The sequence below is a fragment of the Topomyia yanbarensis genome, chromosome 1, assembly GCF_030247195.1.
Source record: "Topomyia yanbarensis strain Yona2022 chromosome 1, ASM3024719v1, whole genome shotgun sequence".
Classification (NCBI taxonomy): domain Eukaryota; kingdom Metazoa; phylum Arthropoda; class Insecta; order Diptera; family Culicidae; genus Topomyia; species Topomyia yanbarensis.
Window position 1 is genome coordinate 166,188,857 of NC_080670.1, and position 25,866 is coordinate 166,214,722.

A 25,866-nucleotide genomic window follows, 5' to 3' on the forward strand; every position below is an offset into this window, starting at 1 on the left:
CAATCTCTCGAAACTAACTTCACTCTCGTTTTATAACCCCCGCATTTGTTTTTCAGCAGTTTCTTTTTGTCGCAGTCTTTCTTCCGATAGACACCGCAGCCACAGCTGAAAGCCGGTTCTGCTCGTTTCTTCGCGAACAGATGATTTTATTTACGAGCGGTACAAACTGCTGACGCACACACACAAACACACTGGTCAGCCACAAGAAAGAAGAATGCTCAACTCGCAAGAACTCTGTGGTACAGGTCTGGTTTTGAAGGTACAGATCGTTTTCCTGTATGTCTGCTGCCACTGCGCCATCAGCAGAGGCCACTCATGTTGACGGCAGAGCGGAGATAGTTTTTCACATTCGCCAGCTCGCTGCGGGGCTGCGATTGTATCGATTCAGTCTTGCTTGACGGTTCGTACGGTAAACGCGTGCTTTGGTACAGAATTTATTATTGTTTTGTGTATGTGCAATCCGGGTGGTGTTATTCTGCAGCGTCAGCGTCTCGGGATAGTAGTCATAACTGCGATAGGAAGTGAGTGTATTCCGCGGAAACTTCAATTGGAAAGAAGTTATCGAGTGAAAAGGAAAGTTTAGTTAAGCTGCTAGAAACTGAAATGTGAGTTACCCACCCATATCTGCACTGCTTTGTTCTGTTTTTTACTCTATAGAAATGAATGCATTTCTCTTTGTTCGTCATCACCATGCAATGGAAGAGGAAACCGTCTGCGGAGTGTAGAGAGGGTCCATTTTCGCTGCTACAATGCGCTGTGCAGTAATGTTTAGAAGTTGAAAATAGATCAAGGTAGCATTGCACAAGCTGTTGAATAGAACAGTTGCGTTTTTTGTTATTGGTTTATTGAAAAAAGTCATTATCTTCCTTGACCTGATGTAAAGTGTAACTAACAGGCCCTCGTATAATTAATAAATTACAATTACAATTAAACTCGAATGATTTTCGGAACAATTTGGAATGATTTCTTGAATTTGGATGGAGATGTGTTAATACCTTGTAAAGAGCTAGAAATTTCACAAATAATTTGTTTTTTAAACTAATTGGAAGATATTCTAAAAGAAAATTGAATTTTTGTTTGTGAACAGTATAAATTTTGATAAAAAAGTTCAAAGTTGCTAAAAATAGGTTAGCTAAGTAATTGCATCAAAACCATAAGTAAACAACTTATGGTTTTGATGCAATTACCTTTATTTTTTCTTTCTTTGACAACATTTTTTTTCTGAAAGATGAAAGAATTTGTTGTAATCATATTTCTGCTACTCGTTCTAAAATAGTTTTGCGGCACAAAATCAGATCAATATTTTTTTGAACTTGACACATGCAAAAATTCTACGTCCTGGCCTCTGACTAGACACTGCTAGACTTGTGTGAACACCGGAACAGCTTATCCCAAGTCAGGTTTAGGAAAGCACGGAAGTGCAGGTTAGTTGATGAGACAGCGAAATCGAATGAATTGCTAGCCGCAAACAAGTTTTAGATTATGCTGTCTCACTAGAAAACCAGAACTTCTGTGCTTCTCTAGAAATCACTCGTGACAAACTATTTCGGCGTTGACACTAGTAATGACGTAAGGATGCGTTATGCGAGAAACAGTGTCTTCTTTTCATATTTGGTACTAATTTCAATATTAGCAGTTTGTGAATTAAACGTCTTGATTAAGATCAACTTCCTTAGCGGAATTGGATGGTACCACCAAAAAGCATTAGATTTTACACTATCATAGTTTATAATGGTTTTTGCAACATGGGTTGGCATCTTTGACAGGAGACCCAGCACAAAGATAGAGCTCATAGTGGTTGAAACGAAGGTGTCGCTCAATTATTTCAATTTTATAAATGTTTATCATTTTAAATTCAAAGCGCCGATTTATTTCTTTTTGCAGTAAAATAAGACATTTTTCACACGTTTAACGGTTTGCCATATTCATTATTTTGTACAACTCATGCGAAGTATGTGCTCAACTAGTGATAGTGTGAACACAGTTTAGTGCTCTGCATGAATATTGATCATGCATTTATACAAAAATAATAAAATGAATGAAATCATTAAGATATTAAGAAATGAAATAATATTAAATTCCTTATTTATCTCATTAGTAGCGGTTATGAATATTCCACTATACAAGGTGTTTGGTTCATAGTTAGGAATCTCTTGAGTGGTGATAGAGGATCATATTTGGGGAAAAATTGTTATACATGTACAATCCAATCTCAACCGTTACTGAGTTATTGAACTTTTTCTGTAAATAACTGGTTCGTCTTTAAATACCTCTTAGAAAAGTGAGGTGAGAAAATTGCATGGTGTCCTTACTTATTTCAGTTAATGAGGTTATGTAAAAGGTTACTAATTTATTTAAAAGTTAACATTTTTTAGCCATTTTTCGTTCATTTCTTGAAAATCTGAATAGTTAAAAGGTTGATAGTTTTAAAAGACTGAAATTTATTTTCTATTTCATACTTTATAAAAATTATCTCTATTTGTAAATTTGAATTAGTTGAAGTTGAAAGTTCTGGGCTCTCGAAATTTATTTTGATTCGTATTTTACTAATTAATTCGAAACTTTCAATCTATGGATAGTTTTTTTAAAATAGTTTTTTTTTATCATTAGTCCAATTGTAATTTTTATCTTTCCAGGGCGATATGTTACTTCTATTTCTACTTATTTCAATCCGTCGTGGCTGCTAAAAGAATCTATTAGAAATTGGAAGAAAACTCAGCCTTCTTTTAGAATGCTCAATTGGTCAAATAGGATTTGGGAAACGAATTCTGAATAACCCCATAAATCAAGAAAGAAAGAAAATCCGCGAAGAAAACGATACATAGTAATTTTTCGTATTCACTTTAAAAAATTGAACCCTTTCATGCTCAACTTTGTTCTAGTGCATGTAGTGTTTCAAAGCTATTTTTCCTTGAAAACGGTGGAGTCAAGAAACACGAAAAACCTTTTTTTCTCGTAAAGATAGGTGTTTCCCACGCAGTGCTAGAAGCTGCTCATTACCTTCCAATGTTCAATATAATTCTCGTAGAATATTTACAATAGTCCACTTGCGTTGAAAACGTAGCCAAAGGCACTCCAAATTGATAAGTTTTATCAGTTTTCAATAATATTGCAATATAACAACATAATTCATTTTCCGTCGTCAACATAAACTGGCCCTGGCAGCACTGCTCCATCGGAATCCAATCAGACTATTTTCAATAATTTCAGTTCTAGAGCTGATCCTTGAAATCCTAATTTTTTCTCTAGTTTCATATTTTCTTTTTTTGCTTGTTTTTTCAATTAATTCAGGAGTTGTATTCTTTCTATTTTTTTCATTCACTTTGACTTTACTTTTTTGTGTACTTTACCCCATATTTTCCTTTTTCTTTTATATTATTTTTGCTTCCTTTTTAAAATTTGTTCCATTTTTTGTATTTGTTCCATTTTTTCAATTCATTTAATCTTTTCACGTTTTTTTTCCATTTTTTCATTTTATCATTATGAATTTTTTGTATTTGTTTGTTAATTGATTTCATTAAATTTATTTGATTTATTTAACTAAACTTATTTTCTTTGTATTTTTTCATATCTTCCAATAAACTTATTTAAGTACACTCAGGTTTTTTACGCGGAATTTGAAATTTACGCGGTTTTCATTTACGCGGCCTGTATCCCCCGCGTTAAAAAACCTGAGTGTATTTATCTATCCGTACTTTTTCCATATTTTAATTTTTTTTCTATTTTGAATTTTTTTCTATTTTTTATTTTATTTTTTTGCGTTGTGAAATTTTCTGTTCTTCGTTTATTGGTTTTGAAATACAGTAAGATTCCGTTTTTGGCACGTTCCGTTTTTGGCATGCTCCCATTTTGGAACACTCCGATTTTGGCAACAAATGGGTTCCGTTTTTGGCAACATTCTTGTTGTACATAATAAGTCTTTTAAAACTGCGCAATAAATATTTTTTTGTATCAATTGACATCACATTTGACTTTATTTCCAAACATGGAAGTCATATTAACCCTCAAAGGGGCAAATCATTTTTTTTAAAATTTTGTTAAAATTGTCTCATAGTTTCAATTCATTACTGTGATAATTTTAAGATGTTTTTCGCAATGTTTTTTGAAACAGTGTAATGCATTTAAGGGTTAACTAAATTGTACACTATGCGCGTTGTGTTTAGTTATCACAATAAGTATAGAAATGTATTATTTATGTATAATATAACTGGTAACAGTGTAACTAGTGCCTGACGGAATCAATTTTTATAGTAAGACCCGGAGCATTTTAAGAGTAAAGTAAAGAGGAATGCGCTACACTGCATAGTAAGACTAGTTCTGGAGAAAATTTACAATAGAACCTTAGTAACATTGCGAGCCTCTTTCTCTTTGGATTATTACGACGTCAATAGAAAACTTGGCACTAAATTTTCAGTACATATCGAAAGCTGACCATGGTGCGTCCCAAAGACGTATTTGGGAATACAAAACTGATGGCCCCCAAATAGTTTGGTTTAGCTTTGGAACATTTGTTAGTTCTTTTGGCGATTTTTTTTCAAATGAATAGAATTAGTGTGGTCCTTGTGGTTGAGGTGTTCAAAGTATCGACTGTTTATATGTGTGAATTTTACCTGCGAAATGACCTACAATATAATAACACAAATGAATTGAAGCAAGTTTGCTAAATAAACAAGGCTATCTGTAATGGTTAATCTATTATGAATTTTTTTTTAAAGATTTAAGGTAGGGTGGCTCTTGAAAAATAGGGTTGCTTATATTATCTTTTGATATGTTAATTTCTCGCAAATGCATTGTTCTAGAGATTTTTGGAAATTTTTTTTGGAGCACATTTTCACAGTAGCACTGATGTTTCAATCCCTTTTGTTTGGATAGTTGCAAGTGATTTATACAGGTTTTCTTTGAACCTAACCTCAAACATTGCAATTTGATTTTCAATCTATCAATTCCAATTGGAAGATCGACGATTGGTTAGGTATAGAGAACAAAATTTATGTATTTTTTTTAAAGAGCTATGTTTTTTTTGTTCATTAATATTCACGAAAGAGAAGATAACAATCCCAGGAGCGAATGTCATGATAACATTTATCACACTTTGAAACTTTTTTTATTATTGTATTTTGGAATAAAACATTTATTTCTAGATATATTTTTCATAAAAAATGTTAAAATTCATTTTCTCAAGTATTTTTTAAAATGTCATGTAGCGCCATCTACATAAGTTATAAAATAAATGTCTTCAGCACATGTGTTAAAAATATCAAACAAACAACTTTGCCGAAGAAAGTTTAGAACACCTTTTTGAAACATTTTTTAAATCGTAAATTGAAAATCTAAAGTTTAAAAAAAAGGTTCCATTTTTGGCACGGTTCCGGTTTTGGCAACTGAAAAAAATAAAATTGTTGCCAAAAATGGAATCCTACTGTAGATGCTTTTCTTCTGCATAGATTTTTGTTTTAAATTCTCCGATATTTGTTTATTGGTATATTCTATTAACTTGTTTCCTTTTTTACCCATTTAAACAATTTTGAATTCCATGTTTTCTATTTTGCTACTTTTTCATCTGAAGATTTGTCCTATTATATTATTTTGATCTTTTTGCGTTTTGTGAATGCTTTCAGTTTTCCATTTCATCATTTTTATTTTTTTCCACTTTTTATTTGTTTAATTTTCTCTTGTTTTTCTATACGATAATATTCCCGTTTTTCTATTTCTTCTAGGATTTTCATTTTTACCCATTTTAACCATTTTGATTTGACACGTTTTCTATGATTTCACTGTATTGCGCTATTTTCACAGGTTCTTGTTTTCTATTTTTTTTATTCAATCTATACCGTTCAATTGTTCGCATTTATTTGTATTTCTATTAGTTCTTTAAAAAAATAACTCCATTTTTTGATTTTTCAACATTTTTCATTTGTTTTTGTTTTCATGCTTTTCATTTTTTAAATTTGGTACTAATTTTTGTATTTCAACAATTTGGTATAATTGTTATTTTACGTCTAACGCAGTGGATACATTCTTTGTTCATTTTTTATTTGTTTATTATAGTTTTGTTGTATTCATTTTTCCTTCTTTTGCCATTTTTACTGTTTTCCATGTTCATGATGTTTTATTTTTCATTTTGTTTATTATCCGTTTTTCACTATTTTTTTCTTTGTCTAATATTTTTCTATTTCTTCAATGTTCGTTTAATTTCCTTTAGCATTTCCTTCGTTTAATTTGATTGTTTCAATTATTAGATCTGTTATATCTTGCTCCTTCTTCAAATTGTTTACATACTTTCATTTGTCTTTTTGCGTTGTCCTAATATTATCTATTTTCTGTCGTTTCTCAGTTTTGAATTTTTTTTTTCTATTTTTGATATTGGTAGCTTTTTGATTATTTCCATACTAAAAATACATACATACTTCTTTTACCCTCATTTTAAATGTGATTTTGTAGTTTTCTTGTTTTGTTCCATTTTAACTATTTATTAGTTTTTTCTCGTTTGTTCTTGTTTTTGATTTTTTCTTTAAATTCTACCACCATAGAATATTCTATTTGTTTTTATGACTGGCTGGCTACGAAAACCATAAAAAGTCCTATTCGTAGCCGCAACATTATTTTTTACCTCGCGGCTAACATCGTTACCACATGTTACTAGTATTACAAGATGTATAAATTCGTCAACAGCGTCATACCGTACCTCATCGATTTCCGTCTCGAAACCAGCACCGTTCGGATTGCCTTGCTCTCTACCAGGTACTATGTACTTTGTCTTGTCAGAGTCTATAGCCCGTCAGATTTTCGTAACCAACATTTCAAAAGACCAAAACTCCTCTTTCACTGTTCTGCGATCAACACCAATGTTGTAGACATCGTCGGTGAAATCAAGAAGCATGCGAGATCTCGTTATGATGGTTTCCGTTCTTTGCACACTCTCCGGTTATTTTGACACCTAATGTTGATACATCTAACGTCATACGAATCAGCTTGATCAAGCCAATGTTCATAAACCTGTTTTAATCTACCTAGTGGTGCGATTGTGCCTTTCTCATTTATCCGAACCATGATTCATTTGCGGGTTATGTTCAATATAATTGTGGAAATGTCTATTACATCCATATTATACTTAGTACGTATTCCACGACTAAGCGATAGTCGACGCTGACACATTTTAAAGTATAATATTTCATTAGTTTAATCAACATGAGTTCAATATTATCTTCATGTGATCATATTTTGAAATGCAGGGGGAATGGGTTTGAAAGGGGAGGGAGTGGAGGGTTAGTAGCTTGAGAGTGGAGCTTACGTCAGAAATCCTTTATCTTATTTCGGTATGCGGGGTGGATGAAGGGAATGCGGATGTAATGGTGGTCCAAGGGGAGAGGGGTGATAAAGGAGCGAGGTTTAAAGGCAAGGGGGTCATGGTTGTCATCACCGAAGAACCGATGTGACTATAATTGTTGAATATGCCCGGAAGCAGGGACTTCCGGAATTGTCGATAATGGACAAGATATTTAAAGAATGTTTGTTTGGCCAACAGTGATCTAGACCTGCGAATCAAAGTAACTTGGTGACCATTCCAATCGATTTTTATCCTCTGCGGTGTTACGATTGCACAGTGTTTTAAAACATCGTTTTCGTGCTCAAAATTAATAGCGTCTAAACCGTTGACTTTAGAGGTATAGTTTGTTCGGAGAAGTTGTTGTTCTTATGATTGCGCATCCACAGAAGTATACCGTTCAGTGATTAATTCACCTATAAGTGATATACGAAATTTATTTTCCGAACTAATGAAGATAGAGACTTTGTGTCTTCGACAAAGTTGTAGTAATTGCTATTACAAAAGAAATTGCTGAAGACATCATATATCTAGCCTTAATAGTTTACGAGTTATGGAACATATTATATGGAAGACCCCTTAAAATTAGTTTTTTCATGATAACTTTTTCAGACGTTCTCGTATCTTCTTGGAATCTTCCACAAAGTTGTTTGCGGTATCGAAACACATATTTTTGCCGAACATAGTTAATTCCTATCTGTTGAATTTAAAAAGATATTCCAAATTTTACGATTTTTTTGGGGTAACTTCCACCTTAAATAATTCGTTAAGGAGCAAAAAGGACCAAACAATATCATAACATACTGAAAATACTAGCTTTTTGCTTCCATATAGTGGCCCGATTGTTAGTCGACGCGATTCTCCCCGAGTGTTATGTTCAATACAATATGCCATCGCAGTGGTATAAAATGAAATATTCAAGCGTACTTCGACAAACAGCTTCATGTTTTTTATGGTAAATTGCATAGAACACGTTCGCCTATAATATGCAATGCATATGGTTTGCCTTTCAAAAATCAAAGTATAGTTTTAGATGTGTTTAATAAACAGATAAATAAATTTTTTTTTAATAATTGCTTTCTCCGTCATCTTCAAAGCTTTCTTCTTCCGCTAGAAGAGCTTTGGCGTCTTCTTGTCTTCTTAAAATCGTTTTATACTTTTTTAGCCATCCCCGAGCTTCAGTCACGACAGGATCCACATTGTGAACAGGTAACGTTAATCAAGCTCCATTATAAATGTCACGAAAGACATTAATAAACCTTCTGGTGGGATTTCCATCGTTTATTCAAGCTTACCAGTATCCACTGATTGTTTAAGTTTCACGTGACACACTTCTCGAACGCACGATATACTAAGTTTCGTACTTTGATCTTGATTGTGGTCAAAGTTCCCTTTTCCTTTTTTGGATATCTATGAATATGTTTTATGCAATTTACCATAAAAACATGAAGCTGTTTGTCGAAGTGCGCTTCAATATTTCATTTTATACCACTGCGATGGCATATTGTATTGAACATAACACTCGGGGAGAATCGCGTCGACTAACAATCGGGCCACTATATGGAAGCAAAAAGCTATTACTTTCAGTATGTTATGATGTTGTTTGCTCCTTTTTGCTCCTTAACGAATTATTTAAGGTGGAAGTTACCCAAAAAAATCGTAAAATTTGGAATATCTTTTTTAATTTAACAGATAGGAATTTACTATGTTCGGCAAAAATATGTGTTTCGATACCGCAAACAACTTTGTAGAAGATTCTAAGAAGATACGAGAACGTCTAAAAAAGTTATCATGAAAATCTAATTTTAAGGGGTCTACAATATGTTCCATAATGTCTATAATATGTTCCATAACTCGTAAACTATTAAGGCTAGATATATAATGTCTTCAGAAATTTCTTTTGTAATGGCATTTGCTACATATTTGCCGGAGACACAAAGTCTCTATCTTAATTAGTTCGGAAAATAAATTTCGTATATCACTTATAGGTGAATTAATCACTAAACGGTATACTTCTGTGGATGTGCAATCATAAGAACGACAACTTCTCCGAACAAACTATACCTCTAAAGTCAACGGTTTAGACGCTATCAATTTTGAGCACGAAAACGACGTTTTAAGGCACTGTGGATTGTAACGGTTCATATGGGAAATTCCAGTGTGACCGTACTAGCCAACCTGTAACTCCGGAATCAAAGTCGAAACCGAATGAAATTGAATAACAGTCAATGGGATTACTGTATCCTTCATTTGAAATCAGCTTTGCAAAAATCGGTCAATAATTCACTTGTGTCAAAACTACTTTGATTGATCTAAACCGGCAAATCCAAATAACGTTGCACCCATTTTATTATGTATTACAAAAAAACTCCGGAATCAATACTTCGTTGAAATGAAATTCGGCAGCAATTAATGTGAATACTACACCCTTCATTTAAGACTAGGATTGTGAGAATCGACTCAGCAATATATGAGAAACAAGTGTAACTCTAATCTCGGAACTTGGCCATTTCCTCATATCTTCCGGAATCCTCAATGGTTCCCAAAGTGGTCACAGAGACTTTGATTTGCAATTAGTGATCAGGATCAACAATTTAAAGCAATTTAAAACTCATTTGTATTAGTTTTCCATCATCTAGATGAAATAATTATACTGGTTTATATGGGAATTTCGCATGTGACCGCATACTTTAACCCGTAACACAGGAACCAGAGCTTAGTTTTCAATGGAATTTAATAGCAGTTATTAGGGATGCTTTCATTTGTTAATAGGGATGCTTTCATTTGAGACTAAATTTGAAAAAATCGAGTCAGACATTTCTACAGCAGATGTGAATTCAATTCAGGAACTTTGCCACTTTCCCGAAGGTTCCGGTGCCGCCGAAGGTGTCCAATGTGGGTTTAATTGGGCATCACTGAGCTGAAGCTATAGATCCAAGCAATTTAGTAAATAATTTATGAAGTTTTGCATCGTTTAGATAACATGCTGAATCCGATTTATATGGGAATTTCATGGGTGACCGTATTCTTCAACCCGTAACTACGGAACCGAAATTCGGAATTCAGTGAAATTCACCTTTCATTTGAGATTAAGTTTGATAAAATCGGTTTGGCCATCTCCGAGTAACAGATGTGCATTTTTACATACACACACAGACGTTTGCCGAACTCGACGAACTGAGTCGAATGGTATAAGAGACTCAGCCCTCCGGGCTTCGATTGAAAGTAATTATATAGCATTACATTACTAAAAGAGACAGGCAAAGATGTCGGAAAGCCATGTTCAAGAAATATCTGGCATAGTTCGTTTCGTTTCACTGAATTGTACGTAGCCTTGAAATCCATAAACAGGTGGTGATTTCACATGCTGTATTTCTGGAATTTATCCATTCATATTCAATTAGCATTGGACAGGGAGTATGAAGCACTTTTAATATTAGGAGCCAAGTACTCAAGGGAGAGCGAGAGGGTGAAGGAAGAAAAATTAGACAAGCGTGGAATAGGGTCATATAAGCAAGCTAAGAGTATTCTGACGATTTAACCCTTTAATCTTCTACCGCAGTTGAATGTTTTGGCATTGGTTACGTTTGGAAAATTTTAACGTTAAAAAATGTTCCAGGTCCCAAGGACAATACATTGTTCGTTTTGTACGTAAACGGTTTTGTGGGGCACATTCGTAAAGCATCCTTCTCAAAAGTATTCGTGGTTTGTCTATTTTATCATGTAATATATTTTAAACCCTTAAAATTCGACACAATTCGCTTTTTTCGTAATATTGCTATAACTTCGGAAGTTTCTAACCGATTTTGATCATATAAACGGCGTCGTGAAGATTGTCAAATTGCCTTTTGAGGAAGTAGCAAATTATTCATAAGCCGGTAAAAGTGTATTTATTCCGATGCTTCTTTGAACATCAAATGCCAATACAAACAGTAAAAAATATGCAGTAGCGGAGATAAAACAGGTAGAGCTGGTGCATTATACGTGTACATATTGAAACATACACCGAAACGTAAACGCCGCACCAACTGTAAGGTTGCCAGTAAGTTTTTGGGGTAACTACACGCAGAAAAATGTATATTAAATTCTAAAATAATTCGATTAGGAATCAAAAATATCTATTTTTGAATCAGGGCCTAATTGCATTTTTTTGGATTCAAAAATATTTGTTGTTGGATTCCAAAAAAATGGTTGTTGTTTCTATACTAACAAGCCCTCATACGACTTTATGTAGATTCAATAAAAAATTTATTTGAACCTGTGTAATTAATATTAATATCTTGATTAATGTTTTTTCTCTATCCTGAGGTGCTCGTATTTTGCACCGAATCCCAATTTCGCTTAAGATTTTCAAAAATATGTCATGAATTTTAGAAACTAAGTGATTTTACATTCTTTTATCTTTAACTTTAGATTGTGAGCAGAATTAGAAGCACAAGCAAAATCTTTGCACTTCGTTATAGGTAAAATGTAAGTTCTACATTTTCGGTTTTTAAACTATATTCTTAAATGTCAATAATTACAACTCCTAACTGACAACTTCTCCAAACTCACATAAAAATGCTGTATTACCCAAGTAACCAATATGCAATGCATTATAATGTAGCCTAATATTTGCTTTAGATCCGCATATAAAGCTGTCCTAAAAAGCCACGAAGCCCTAAATACTTATATAAAGCTGATATTATGCCAGAAAAGGAGAAATATAGTGCTATTACTGTGCAGAGATTGACAGCTCGTTGCTGCAGTACTAATGCTATTATATAGCAAAAGCGTACAAATGTCAAATTTGAAAGCTTTATATTGGCACTACTAATGCTATTAAAAACTTCAGTTGGTTATATTATAAATATTCTGTTTAAAACCGTAATTGACTCTGTTCTAATGCATTGTAATGAATATCCTTAATGGGTTTTCGTTCTCACATGATATGAATGTTTACGAAAATAACCTTTAGTATGTATCGAACTGAGATACCTTGCCTCGTCCTTCACGGTAAGTGCGCTGCGTTTGCTTCCTGGACTATATTGCATATATTCGATTGAAATGAAATATGCCGAATATAATCTTCAAGAAGAGTTGCATAACAAATAAACCCACAGCATTACAATAGCATTATATCAGCTTTTTATTTGCTCTATAATGGCATTAAATGCACTTGTAAAGCTTACATGCTTTAAAGATCCTTGAAGCATGTACGCGTTATATCAGCTTTATATACGCATATAGAGCAAGCTATAATGCTATATGTCGGCTGTGCAGTTATGCATTATTGATGCCAATATAGAACTTTATTGCGTTGTTAATGCTGTAATGGAGTTTCAATGCAACATTAGTGCAAGTTTATAGCCATTATAGTGCAATGGCTTAATGCTTATGGTTACTTGGGTAGCTTCTCTACTTCCTCACGTTCGATAAATTTCAAAATTTGCATTGCACAAATCAAATTGCAGCGTCTTGAACTCCAATTCTTTACTCTCGACCTCCGATGCGTCCATTTTTTTATTTGTATGATACAACAAAATGGAGGAGATCGAACCAAACACAGTCAAACGCTTTTTTCAAGCAATATTTCAAAAGCTAAAGCAGTATTTTTGTTTCAAATAATAGTATTGTAAAACCAACCAATTTTTTTGGTTAAACTAAATGCTTGAATTTGAATCAAAGTTTCAATATATTTGATACGAATACTCCTTGTTTTTTTTGCAGGGATGTTAAAATCAAAATACAGTTTATTTTGTCACTAATACCAATATTTTTGTACCAACAATGCTTGGTATTTAAAAAATAGAAGTTTTATTTCTGTTTCAACAAAATCTTTGATTAGAATCAAAGTAGCAAAATATTTGATTCGAATATGCCTTATTTCTCTGCGTGTATAGTACTTATATTTGCTATTTGCGCTTGAAATTAAGTAATGTAGCTGTAGTAATAAGCATCCTGTTTTGGCTTAAATTCAGACAATTTTTTTTTTGATTGATTAGATTAACTCATTTAATATCAATTCTGTAATCTAAAAAGAATTTTTGAATTATACTGAACGTGGTGAATTTGGCACCATTTGCACCTGGTATAATCAACCGGCACTAAAAGTTACATAACGCAGGGCTGATTTTTGGAACAACTTGTATTCCCATTCAGCCCTTCGTTATACAAATTCGCATTATTATGACAGATCGGTTAAGCGCGGCGTTTCATATAGCGCGGCCGTTCCTTTCAATTGGGAAAGGCTGCGTGGAATTTTTGGTAAATTCGCTAATTTAGGAAGTATGTTCCACAGCATGGGCTACAGAACATCGAGAGGGTTCTTGGTGTATATTATATACAAATCATGTTCGCGAATGTGTTTGGCTCTTTCATCCGCAAAAACAAAAATTACGATAATTATCTAAGCGCATTTTCTAGTTCCTTTGCTAAAGTATTAACAAAACACTAATGTAACCGGTTTTGTGGGGTACATTTTTACCCCAGATAAGCTTTAAGCGGGCACTGTTTAGTTGGTCAAGTGAAACAAATAGGTTGCACCTGTTTTAATGCAGTTTTATTAATCAAATTGATTTACGAGGAAAGTAGCTTGCAGTTAAAATAAACCGTAACGGAATAACAGGGATTCCAAAGAGGTCTGGGGTACGAATGTACCTCCCAAAACCGTTCTAGTGTTATGTGGCTCTCATTGGGTAACTCTAGACTTATTCGTTAACTTCTATAGTTAATTTGATAATTTCTTTACTAGGTACGGATCTAAACTTTACCTATTCTTGGTCCCTTGATGGTAACACAAATCTTTACCCATCTGGTTTGAAATCTCAATGCACAAGTAGAAGTTTTTACCCTCTTTGGAATTTCAAGTGCTCTTTACATGTTATAAGTATGTAGATATCAACATCAACCGATAGTTAGTCGCTGAAAAAAATTTCAGGTCAGTTGATAATTCTCAAGCATCACAAACACATCTCGTATAAAACAACTCATCTATTACGTTAGCAGCTCAGTGCTAATTCATCTTGACTACCATTAGGAACTCGTTGTCACACGAAAGAACCTGTTTGTGCGCCACAACGATAAAACTGGAAATCATATCACAGTTTGTCTAGAACGCTCGACGGTGAGTCGTGTTACGAACATATCGATCATTCATGCTGTTACACCGCATATCATCGGGTGACGATTTGTATTGTCGGGAAGTTCCAGTAGGTCAGTAGTGTTATCTGTGCTAGTGGTGAAATCGAGTTGCTGTCATTGACCTTATCAATACCGGTTAAATACGTTTCATTACGAAGGTAGGTTAGTTTACTCTACCGATAAGTGGAAGTATGAGTTTAGAAGAAAATTATCTCATTGTGACATAAGATGAGTACAATTTTATTGTTATAAAAGTGCATCGTTTTCATGGTTTCGATATGAAGCCCTATGGTTATAGTATGAAGCGAAAAGAACAGCTAAAAGCTTTTAAACTTTTGAAACTAAATCAGCGTTTCGGCGAATGAACGTGTACCAAAATCAAATTACCAAACAATCAAGCTGGACTAATGATCTTAAAGGTTTTTACTTTTTTACGACATTCAATTATCCAGAGATTGCTGAGTAGGGAAAGGTTTGAACAGTTGAAGCCATAGTACTCAAGTGAGAGCAAGGATGCGAAATATACAAATCGGAAAACTAGAAGTGGAAGGGTCATTAGAAACAGGCTTAAAATTTTACGGTCTAATCTTTTGTCTTCTACTGGCAGGAGTCAAGCTTAGGCAGCATAACGACAAATCGCTTACTCCAGCCGGGCAAATGACCTTAAAGATTAAAGACCCAATAAATAAATAAATAAACAAACGAATGTGAATATAAGTAAAGAGACACTCTCATATTCCGTTACATTGTACTCATAATTTAGGACAGAAATAATAGAAGCGATCCTTGGTGTTTAACAGAAAAGGAAAGTTCCATCGCCAACCAATCGTTGAATTGACAAAAGTAAGTAAAAGCTCACACTTTAGTCAGAAACCTCGAACTGCGACCCACCTCCCGTTAACGTTATTCGAAATTGGCACTACTCGAGATCTTCATTGCAGCTGCATTCACTTGTAAATTGAAGGTCGTTCTCTTCAACGCCTCTCAATGAAAGCCTCGCAGGATAATATGAGCATATGTGTATACATACAAACATCGAAGCTTTTCATATGCATTATTATAGTGATTCATCGCGATTGCGAGCGGGCCCCAAGTAAGACGTTGGCGTTGGAAGCGGCGGAACGGTGTAAATCAGCGAGCAAAATCTCCTTGGAGGCAACCGAATTGAGGTATCGCAATTAGCAGTGCCACAACCGCGCAGTGTCTCGCACAAACGGATTTCAACACCAAGATCAATACCGGCAACAATAATTATCTCCGACTGCATGGACGACTCACCATCATCATCACCGCATGCACCGAATCAGTCTGCAGGGTAATACTTGTGCACTTATACTTGCTGATCGTGAGTCGGTGACCGGCCCGGCCCGGCCAGGGTTGTCGAGAGTTTTCTGAAGTGCAGAAGGTACTGGAGCTTGCAGTTTTGTAATCGCAACTGCAGTTTTTGCAGATAATCATAGTAACAAGAGCATTGAAATTAAGTATAAGTTACAGTGACGAAAGTCTTCGAGGCTATCGCTGAAAGGTAGTCGACCTTCTAGATTGGACCGGTGCACGTAACTTGCTTGGGCGCGATAATAATTTGGAACACGCCGACTGCAAACATTCATCAACATAAACAACGAAACCATCAAGTGCCTCTGCATAAAAAACTAGCCGCTTCGAAACCTGTCCTCCTATATTTGAACATATCGTAAAATCTCGAAATATCAAAACATACCCGCACACAAGGACGGATGCTGTGTGAAGAATTTCCGTTCCTGCTTCCGCGTTCAATGATCCATCAAATTTTAAGCGGTTGCCGGAGTGGCTGTCTCACGCGATGTGATGCGGGTATCCACGCTTTATGAGCTCACGTTATATCATAGTTCCTTTTTTTTGCTCAAACTCGAATAAATTAAATTTTTTATCGATTCGTCGCTGCGATAGGTCTCGTTTTATGTTGTTGGTGTTGTAGAAGGTGATCTCGTTGCACATAGTTAAGCTAGGGAGTTGGAGTTTTCCATTTGAAACTTGATTTCAGAACACCCGGTATCGCATCTGAAATGGGTAGTGTTACACAAAAATCTGAATGATAGATTTTATTAATGGCGCAGATCTCCTTACGAACTAATATAAGAAATCGGGGACCTTCTGAGAGCCCTTTGTGTTGAATTTATTATTTGTCAGTCTACTATCAGATTTGTGTCTATCATCTAGTATTGGTATTTAAAACGAAGCTTAAATTTGATTAATGAAAGAAGTACTCGTTTACGATAGCAGTATGAATCCAATCAGAATATTCCATCACATTTTCAGCGAGTTTTCTTTATGAAAACCGGGGAACTGGATTTGAACTGTCGGCTAGCGATAGTATTGGATCGATCAGAGTGTCAAATGTCTGCTCGAAAGTAAAACTTAATGTAATACTGTAATACATACTTCGTATGAAACTCAATGGAAAGCAGATAAAATTACGAGTAGGTCATTATTCAGTCGTAAGTTTGCAATATTTTTGCCCAACGGAATAAATTGGATAACCCAATTTGCACATGGGGCACAAGATCTAACATAGGAAGGTTGGATTTGAATATTTCGCGTTCCAATTGTCAGTAACTGTAATCCGGTTAAAAATAAATAAATCGTTTGCAGGAGCATCCGTGTATCGTGATGTTCAAGATTAAAAGTCGACTAAAAAACTGACTACTTTGTGAAAATCGAATATATTTGTTCCGGTTTTGATACTGAAAGTTTTTTTATCTGCTCTTACAAAGGAAAGTCCCAGTTCGATTTTTATACTTGAAGTTTATATCCGGTTTTTATGTTCTAATATATTTGAAGCGGGTTTTACGAAGCATATTCTGTCCTTGCGACTTTTATTTTCGGTTGTTCATTTAGACTCCGTATTAGACTAAAGATTCGCGAAGTGGAGCAATTTTCACAAGTTTGTTTATTTGACAAGGCACGTTACGTTAGCTTAAAGCGTCCATTGTGGTCGAATTGTGTTGGTCTTAATTTTTTGAAATGTCCTGTCGGACCTCAGCTATTTAAGAAGAGGAACGATTACTCAGTGTCGATGGAGCTGAAGGCTGGCAGATGTTTATACTCTACAATTTCACCACATTATACACAGCGTACTGATTATATTCAAGAACGTTAACCAAGCAGGGTCATTCGTTACGTAGAACGACTTGCAGAACACCGCCGAATGCGGTAGCGTTAAAATCAGCATCCGATCAAACTATTCCTTTCATTCTCATTGGGGAAGTATTATCGAACAACGCTGATCACGCGCTTAGAGCAGATTCCTACGTGTAATGTAATGGAATCAGAGCTTGGAAAACGAATCAGCTGAAAAAGAACGAACACTCTTCATTCGTTCTTCGCTTCACGAACATACACCCTATTGAACCATTCACCACTGAGCTGCGGAGTTGACGGCTTTGGTTCACCACCACCGAGGCTGGTGAATCATTGCTGTTCTATAGTGTAGGTATATGAGCATAGCGTAATAGTACCCGTTGCTCATTCTCTCTCCCATTCGAAGAGATATCAACTGCTATGCATCATTCGTTCTCCATAGCAAGCTGTACATAGGCACCCAGATTCTCTTTGCTTGCTGGGTGCGAATGTAGGTACGAAAAATGATGCCGCCCAGCTGCCCCGGAGAGCAGCACTCATAACGAGAATGTGTTTGTTGTTTTTATTATTTTTATTCGAGATATTCTGTGCGCTTTTCATATGCAATATTTTTTTAGTTTTGTCATCAACCTATTGAATATGTCGAATTGTGAAAATACAAATAGGGTTAAGGGAACATGTGGAGACTTTACCAAGTACGAAATTCAACAATTATTAATAACATGTTCCATAATCCATAATAATTTTTCCATAATTTTTTTTATATTTGTTTCGATCCCATCAGCTAATTTTTCATCTTCTTCATTTCGTTTTTCATCTTGCTCCCTTACGCTTATATTTGAAACTTTAAACGCGATTATCACGATATTTGCGGTGACTACGAGTGCCGAAAGAGTTTGCAAAGGATTTCAAAACTTTATTTTTGCTTGTTCGTAATTTAACTGCCGTGTCCTTGAACGATTCCATTTTTTCGTCAAAATTTTCATATTAATGTTATGGATTTGTTAATAATTTTTTTCAGGTGAAAATGGTGTTTTTTTGGAAAAATCGTTCCCGTTTTCAAAAAGAAGAGAATTTTTTTCAATCAATCCTTCAAGGACACCACAGATAGATACACTAATGATTTTTATGGCTGATTTTGTGACACGTGAACCTGCAATGTAATCAGTACAGTTAATCCAAAAAAGCAATGCATTAAAAAAAATCAAAGCTCATGAAATACAATCGTTTTATATTTTTAACTAGTACTAAGAACCTCAACAATATGGGAAGAAAAGATAACAGCATGTTATATGCCATTGTTTTTTGTTCTGATATTTTAAAATTCTCTTGCTCCCCATGCCTTGGTCAAGGCTCCCGCGGTGGGTAGACTTGACCTGAAAAAACGATCACAGAAAAACTTTTGTAACTTTTGAAAAAGTAAATTATCAATTCTGAAAAAAATCGTTAATACGCAGAATACTTTTGCATATTACATTTCAACGAGTTTTGGAAGACATTCAATTATTAAACCAAAAACAATTTGTCTTATGGAATACAATATATTTTTAAATATTCATAAGCCAGTCGTTGTTCAAGTTCAACTCAGGGGTTTTTTTTTGTATTACACAGAACTAGAAAAAATCGTAAAAATTTACGTGTTCTGCTCCTGACATATACGAGCATCAAAAATGTTTTAGATTTAATTTTAATTTCACATGACTATGAATTGGTCGGTGTTAGGTCAGACCGGACTAAGTGACAGTGCATTGATTTCGAGAAAAACGCGTTTAAAGTTTGAATCGCAGCATCCTTTACATTATAATTGGAAAATAATTTTTACCATTATTCTTGTTTATTGTTTCATATTTCAAATCTGGTAAAAGTGGAATGTAGATGAAGAAATTCTTTATCCAGTGCTATCATTAACTCATTTTTTGATGTTTTGCGACTTGGTCCGGTCTGACTTAACACCGACCAATTGCGTAAATCATGTTTTATTTAAATGTCAATGAATGCAATTTGTTAAATTGTTTTTATTAACCAGTTGACAAATTTTGAATGATAGGATAATAATGTTGATGGAATAGGAAAAAACCTGTTTTAATCCACCTAGCGGTGCAATTGTGCCTTTCTCATTTCTCTAAACTATGACACGGAGGCTTTTTATGTTCAACATACTTGTGGAAATGTCCATTACATTCTTAGTACACTTTGCACTTAAACACAATGGCATGCCAGCCACGAACTTGATGAGCTACGTGTCGACGGTGAAACACTTGAAACAAAAAAATATCATACTCCATTAGCCTAATCAGCATTAGATCAATGTTATCTGCTTGCTAACTCATTTTGTCATGCGGGGGTGGGTGTGTGAGGAGGACGAAAGTCCCATGAACGAACGACTCCCAAGCTTAAATTGGTATGCTTTGTAATATAGTGGTGGTTTAAAGATGATGGGGTTGAAAGGGAGGGGTATGAGGGCTGGATGGGGTGGTGGTCTGAGGGATGATTTAAGGAGATTTTTAAAGGAGGGGAGTGAACAGTAGAGGGGGGGGGGGTAAAACCCCTCTCCGTAAACCATCAACTACGCCCCTTTTAAAATCCAGAAACCTTATGCGAGTCGAAAAAAAAAATTGGCCGGGATTAGGTTGACGTTTTTCAGAGTGATTGCATAACCTTTCTATATGAGAAAGGCAAAAATGTGCCAGAATCCAAAAAAGTGAATCGTCGTCAAATTTTTTTTCGAGTTTGCATCAAATCTCGACGTTTCATGCACCTTGAACACATTTAGCATCAAAAATAAAAATTTTTATTTTTAATTTTTCCTATAGTTTATATGAGAAGTTTCTGTGTGGCCGCACTCTGAAACCCGTAATTCCGGAACCAGAATTCCGATCGATCCAAAATTCAATAGCAGCCGATGGGAAGGTCGCACCTTTCATTTGAGAATAAGTTTGGGCAAATCGGTCCAGCTATCTCTGAGAAAAATGAGTGACATTATTTGACACATACGCACATACATACACACACACATACACACACATACATACATACATACACACACACATACAGACTTTTTCCGATCTCGACGAACTGAGTCGAATGGGATATGACACTCGGCCCTCCGGGCCGGGATTAGGTTGATGTTATTCAGAGTGATTGCATAACCTTTCTATATGAGAAAGGCAAAAATATAGTGTGATTTTTTTCCATTTAAACAAAATTTGAAAACATTTTTGGTTGCCTGGTTGCAATAAAAATCTCGGGTAACTTAGAATAAAGGCATTAAAGTCAACTGTCAAGATTCATTTGGAGGATATTCCGAATAAAACTTTATTCGCCAAGCTCGGAATAATTGCAGCGAACTAATCTGTTCAGATCACTAAAGCATTAAAGCGGGATACTAATTTCTTCCTAAAGATTAAAAGGCATGTGTAATTTTGCTATTCCTGCTCAACTTTAGACGCAGCTCGAAGTAATTTTTTGATTATTAAATATTCCACAATGTGCCGTATATTTTAGACACTCCGTTAGTAGGTATCCAATTTAATCGGGAGTCATAAATCTTGCTCATCGAATTTGTGGTTAATATTATATTTGTTAACATTTAACCTGTCTGTACAACATTTAGGAAAAGAATGTAGTACATCATAGTTTGAAACATATATTGTCCTTGTTAAATGCGAATAACTTATAACCAAGCTTATAACCACTTCGTTTTGGTTCACGATTATAAAATTTCAAATATTCGTAAGCTAGAGATACAATGTTAGAAAAAAATGAACCTATATGTGTTGGGCTGAATCGTCTGAGGAACCAACATCCAAAAAACTGATAAATGCATATCGATGTTTGAATATCCACGATTTCCCTAAATTTATAATGCATCGTGAACTGAACTAGTTCTTCAATTTTTCCCCTCAAACCTCAGCAGAATCAAATAAGCGGTACCTGTTGCCTAGTGTCCGCTTCACAAGCCATATGTTCTCAACTGACGTAGCGAAAGACGCCGAAAACCGCTTGATTAAGTATAGTATAGAATAGTATTTCACTAAATAATCAACCAAGCAAAGAGGAACCACTATTCAAGAGAGAAGAGAATACTGATATCCTCTCTCTCAATGATACTCCCAACTGTTCATCATTATAATGATACGTGCTTATGCAATGTGGATATATTCGTTCCTGTTTCTATTTCTTCGTGTTGTTGCTTCGGTATCCATAGCGGCAATTCATTCGGTTGGGGTGAAGGCATGCGTTTTACTGAACTGTATTGTGGTTCGTTCGGATTGAATTTGAATGAATGGTGAAAGCTCTGAATGGGATGCTACACAACGGAAAATGTTGCGCAAAATCAGCTAAGGAAAGTCCGCCTACTATCACCAAAAGCAGTACACACTTATCTTATGCTATACCACAAACGATGACAAAACCAATACCTACGGAAGTGACAGTAACAAATATTCACTTAACAACGCTCGCACTTTTTGCTTTCAAGCCAAAGACCAACACCACGAGCCAAGAGGCGCACGCCGAAGAAGACAAATACACAACAGTGACCCATAGAAACTCGAGACAAACAAAAAAATCCGACCGCGAATAGCAAGAAACAAATACTCTCGCTCTATTGTGTGTGTAACATATAGACACGGCAAAGTTCTGTTGCGCCAAACTGTGAGTGAACACAATCGTGATTGACTTTTCGCAGTCCTGTCTTCAGTGCGCGAGATGGAACAGCTGATCAAGGTGAAAATGGAACTTGATCCTACAGAAGATTCACGCACCCAGCTACACCATACGAGACAAGTAGTACTTAGAACGTTCAACTTTTTGGCCGAGGCAGTAAGCTTCGTAGCAAAGAACAACATGCAACATAACGTCGAATATGGCAACGCCAGAACCAAGATCTCCGTGTATATGGATCTTGATCTAACGGACATATGCCTACATCATCTGGCACCTTGTACTAGTACGGATTATATTTAAAGATTCATGTCGAAGTATGGAGAAGTGAAATTCGTCTCTCACGACACATGGAGAAACTTTTTCCCTGGTATTCTCAACGGTTTTCGGGTTGTGTGAATGTGGCTGAACCAACCTATAATGTCTTACTTGACCTCCGAGGGCAGATCGTCCCAAGGTGTTAATTGCATTCAAAAAATCTTATACGAATGCTCTGTACAGATGCCCACGTGCCAGTTCTGTAAACAGACGGCATACGTCAAAACAACTAAAGAAAACTCGTCTACAACCAACACTAGCAAACAGCCGTCAACTCTGTTGATGCACAACAGACAGCCGATCAAAAAAATAAATGCCGGAACTATATTCCACGGTATCCCCCAGCCAATAGTTAACATACTTAGGGAAAAATAATCAAGAAAGAATAAGTCAATCGAAAACACAAAAGGCATCGAGCGTCTAACAGCGACAAAGACATCAACGCAAACACGAGCGAGAGAGAGGGGAGACGGATTGATCAACAAGCGACAGAAGGAAAACCTGGTCATTGCTCACTACCAAGAAAGAAAATCACTATGAGAAGCGGAAAGCAGTGCGCCCAGAAAAGCAAAAAAAGAAATATATGATTTTGTCTATTATTTTTCATGGATTAATCTGTAAGTTTACTTCAAAGACAAAATAGTGTGTAAATGCACTTCCAAGCGAATTTTTTCCAGAGTTCATGCGTTACGTTCAGCCATAAGTATGGTGTATAAATACACAGAATCACCAAGTACATCACCTAGTAGTGAGATATTAGGTTTCTCATACAATTCAAATTCATATTACGCTCGTGGTATCACCGAGAGTAACTGTATTTTCGAATTTCAAAATTCTAGCGAAAATTTAGTATTTGTAGTCCTGAGAAAATTTTCAAAATGTTTTTATTATGAGAAAACTGTAACTAATTGATGTTCAAATTTTGCTTTGTCATTAAGATGAAGGGTAATCTCTTCGAAACGTTGCACTATGGCGTGGCATGTGACCAAAAAATCGAAAACTACATCTACTACAATTTAATTCAGTTCTGTACTGAGCGTTTAGATACACTATAGTTAAGGACATCGTTGGGTATCTTAGAAAAACAATTGACTTGACTGGGAAATATGGTTGTATGAAGATGAAAATTTTGAATTTTTTTTTCCGCGTGCGTTTTTTAACTCTTCGTGTCTATTGATTAAGGGACATAACTACGGTGTTGACGTAGGACAACTCGTTGACGTATCAGCAGAAGATTGTCATAGTTTTATGTCAACCCTATTATAATGCATGGACAAATGGAACAGACAATCGAACTTCCGACATGTGCACTTCTGATTTCACAAGCTCAATCGAAACGCATCAAACTGAGTGATATTGATGTAGTATATATCATAACTTCTTGTATATTATTTTTTTTCCTTTACAAATAAAGATTCACTACGAAATTATTGCACTACTGAAAAACTATGGCCAAAAATGATTTTGTTATCCAAATTAAAAAATAAAATGAATCTTTTGATATGTAATATTTAAAAACAATTTTGAATGGCACTGTGGATGCTATTATAAGAATCGCTACGCATTTTTCTAGCCTTCAAGTTTTTTCTTATCTTTTCAATTGCCGTTACAAAATGTCTTATTTTGGAACTCTTGAACTTTAATACGATATGCTGATTTCATTTCCGTGATTTGACGCTTAATCTGTTCACGTCTGTTCATCTACAGGGGCCCCTTTGTTCAATAGTGCCCGGGGGCCTCGAATGGTCTTAAGACGGCCCTGAGCTAGGGGTTACTGTTACACTCCCTCTCCACACACTCACCCTCGCATTACAAAATTAGTTAGCGGGAAAACAAGATTGAACTAATGCTGATTAGGCATAATTATGATATGTTTTGCTTCAAGTGTTTCACCGTCGACATGTAGCTCATAAGCCTCGTGGCTGGCGAGCCATTGTGTGTAGGTGCAAAGTGTACTAAGAATATACTAGACACTTCCACAATTAAAACGAACATAACCAGCCATGCAATCATAGTTTGGAGAAATGAGTAAGGCACTTGTTATCTCGCCAGTAACTAGTGATCACCAACTATAGGGTGTCTAGTTAGACGATGTATTTAAACTAGTATTGGGTACTATTTTAAATACATCGTCGGGCATTATCTTTACCTTAATTAGCATTATCTAAACTAGTACTCAATTTAGCACTAATTAGAAACAAAAAATACCAAACAGTTCACACGACACATTTGAACGTCTAAGCCAACTGACTTGTTCCGAGTGATGTTCCGGGAAGCAAATTCTGAAAATCTGGTTTGCTGACGAGAAAGCGAAAACGAACTCTTGTCTTATGGTTAGGGAGCCAAACGCCTGGCATTATGCAATATTAATTCCCAAAAGTGGGAAAATTGATTTAAGCCTTTTTTGATACTTAGAATTTTTCACATTCAACAGATACTTTTAATAAAATTCGATTGAAGGATTTTGGAGATATATGCGCGAGAAAATGATTAAATTTAATTTGTTTGACGAAATGCGCTTGATCCCCCAACTTTTCGTATTCTGACAAAGGTCACCATAGTTCCGTTAGATTTCTGATCCTTTTTTGTATTGAAAAACCAGAAAAATATGCTTAATTTGCAGGATAGAGCAGAATGGTTATTAAGAATAGGGAATTTCTTGGACAAAATGCCCCAAAACTCCAGCTTCTTCTATTTTTGGGAAACGAAGACACTTTCAATACAATGCTTTTTTCTTTAAAAAAGTGTATAAATTATATTTTCCGAGTGCTACTTCAAAAGTTATAGCATTTAATATATCACTTCCTCATATTTTCCTATAGTGCCAATGTCAAAAACTTCAAGCGAAGTGGGCGGGGGTCTAAAATTGACCAAATAATGTGGAATTTGGCATCTGAGTTTGCTTTGACATTTGTCACAATATAAAAGAGGGGGGGGGGGGCTTCGGGATCTCAAAAAAAATCTAGGAGTGGGTAATGTCCGGGACATAACCGCGGTATTGACGTAGGACTAAACTTGGGCATATCATATGACATTCATGGATAATTTGAGCCAATGCACTTTATGAATGAATGTTTACTGGAAATTTCATGTCGAATGAGATTGCCACATTCACTGATTTTCTAGGACTTGCAAAAACCTTCGGGTTTGTAGATTAATTTGATAAACATTTGCGTATATGAGTCACTGGTACATGTACAGAAGAATTGAACATGCCACAATAACTCAATCCAAGTTATTAGGGCATGTTCAGGAGCGTTTTATTTTATATAGGAGTTTCAAAGTAGAACTGGAACTGAAACATTCACATCCCCAGC

The 25,866-nt window shown here is 35.3% G+C and overlaps 1 protein-coding gene across 2 annotated transcripts in view; it reads left to right on the forward strand.

Annotated features, from left to right (window-relative positions):
- The first annotated feature begins 258 nt into the window (after nt 1-258).
- Nucleotides 259-25,866, forward strand: part of LOC131680406 (neutral ceramidase) — a 50,358-nt gene continuing 24,750 nt past the window's right edge. The window contains exon 1 of one of the 2 annotated variants that reach the window (XM_058961125.1): nt 259-605. The gene's annotated coding sequence lies outside the window, so the exon portion shown is untranslated. Of the gene's footprint in view, nt 606-14,473; nt 14,605-25,866 lie in introns of those variants that run through there. The other variant, XM_058961136.1, reaches the window with a different exon arrangement.